A 1,949-nucleotide genomic window follows, 5' to 3' on the forward strand; every position below is an offset into this window, starting at 1 on the left:
CAGTGAACAGGGAAACACAGCGAGAGACAGAGGAGTGTTTTCATTCGGTTCACACCATTACAGCCTTCTCACTCCCCCTCCCTCTCGTCTCCTCTCTCTCTCTCCCCTCTTCTCCTCCCCCCCTCTCTCCCCCTCTCCCTCTCTCTCTCTCCCCCTCTCCCTCTCTCTCCCCTCTCTTCTCCCTCTCTCCCCTCTCTCTCCCCCTCTCTCTCCCTCCGCTCCCCTCTCTCTCCCCCTCTCTCTCTCCCCCCCTCTCTCCCTCCCTCCCCCCTCCCGCCCCTCTCCCCCTCTCTCCCCCTCTCCCTCTCCTCCCTCTCTCCCCCTCTCTCTCTCCCCCCCGTCTCTCCCTCTCTCTCTCACTCACTCCCCCTCTCCCTCTCCTCCCCTCTCTCTCCCCTCCCTCTCCCCCTCTCTCTCTCCCTCTCTCCCCTCTCTCTCCCCCCCTCTCCCTCTCCCCCCTTGCTCTCCCTCCCTCCCCCCTCTCCCCCTCTCCCCCTCTCTCCCCTCTCTCCCCCCCTCTCCCTCTCCCCCCCTCTCTCTCTCTCCTCTCTCTCTCTCCCCCTCTCTCTCCCTCTCTCTCCTCTCCCTCTCTCTCTCACTCACCCCCTCTCTCTCTCTCCCCTCTCTCCCCCCCCTCTCTCCCCCTCTCTCTCTCTCCCCCTCTCTCCCCTCTCCCTCTCTTTCCCTCTCTCTCTCTCTCTCTCCCCCTCTCTCCCCCCCTCTCTCTCCCCCTCTCTCTCTCTCCCGCCTCTCTGCCCCTCTCTCTTCCCTCTCTCTCCCTCTCTCTCTCACTCACTCCCCCTCTCCCTCTCTCCCCTCTCTCCCCCTCTCTCTCTCTCCCCCTCTCTCCCCTCTCTCTCCCTCTCTCTCCCTCTCTCTCTCACTCACTCCCCTCTCCCTCTCTCCCCTCTCTCTCCCTCTCTCCCCTCTCTCTCTCCTCCCCTCTCCCTCTCCCCCCCTCTCCCTCCCTCCCCCCCTCTCCCCCTCTCCCCCTCTCTCCCTCTCTCTCCCCTCTCTCTCCCCCTCTCTCTCCCTCTCTCCCTCTCTCTCTCCCCCTCTCCTCTCCCCCCCTCTCTCTCTCCCCCCCTCTCCCTCTCTTTCCCTCTCTCTCTCACTCACTCCCCTCTCTCTCTCTCCCCTCTCTCCCCCCCTCTCTCCCCCTCTCTCTCTCTCCCCCCTCTCTCCCCTCTCTCTCCCTCTCTCTCCCTCACTCCCCTCTCTCTCTCCTCCCCTCTCTCCCCCCTCTCTCCCCCTCTCTCTCTCTCCCCCTCTCTCCCCTCTCTCTCCCTCTCTCTCCCCCTCTCTCCCCCTCTCTCTCCCCTCTCTCTCTCACTCACTCCCCTCTCTCTCTCTCCCCTCTCTCCTCCCCCCCTCTCTCCCCCTCTCTCTCTCTCCCCCTCTCTCCCCTCTCTCTCCCTCTCTCTCCCTCACTCCCCTCTCTCTCTCTCCCCCTCTCCCCCCCCTCTCTCCCCCTCTCTCTCTCTCCCCCTCTCTCCCCTCTCTCTCCCTCTCTCTCCCTCTCTCTCCCCTCCTCCCTCTCTCTCCCCCTCTCTCTCCCTCTCTCCCCTCTCTCTCTCCCCCTCTCCCTCTCCCCCCCCCTCTCTCTCTCCCCCCCTCTCCCTCTCTTTCCCTCTCTCTCTCACTCACTCCCCTCACTCTCTCTCCCCTCTCTCCCCCCCCCCTCTCCCCCTCTCCCTCTCTCTCCCCCTCTCCCTTTCTCTCCCCTCTCTCTCCCCCCCTCTCTCTCTCCCTCTCCCCCTCTCTCTCTCTCCCCCCTCTCTCCCTCTCTCTCCCTCTCTCTCCCTCACTCCCCTCTCTCTCTCTCCCCTCTCTCCCCCCTCTCTCCCCCCTCTCTCTCTCTCTCCCTCTCTCCCCTCTCTCTCCCTCTCTCTCCCTCTCTCTCTCCCTCACTCACCCTCCCCTCACTCTCTCTCCCCTCTCTCCCCCCC

This window comes from Eucyclogobius newberryi, unplaced genomic scaffold (genome assembly GCF_026437365.1).
Source record: "Eucyclogobius newberryi isolate DKJ021-1_F unplaced genomic scaffold, fEucNew1.0.hap1 SCAF_5, whole genome shotgun sequence".
In the NCBI taxonomy this organism is placed as follows: Eukaryota; Metazoa; Chordata; class Actinopteri; order Gobiiformes; family Gobiidae; genus Eucyclogobius; species Eucyclogobius newberryi.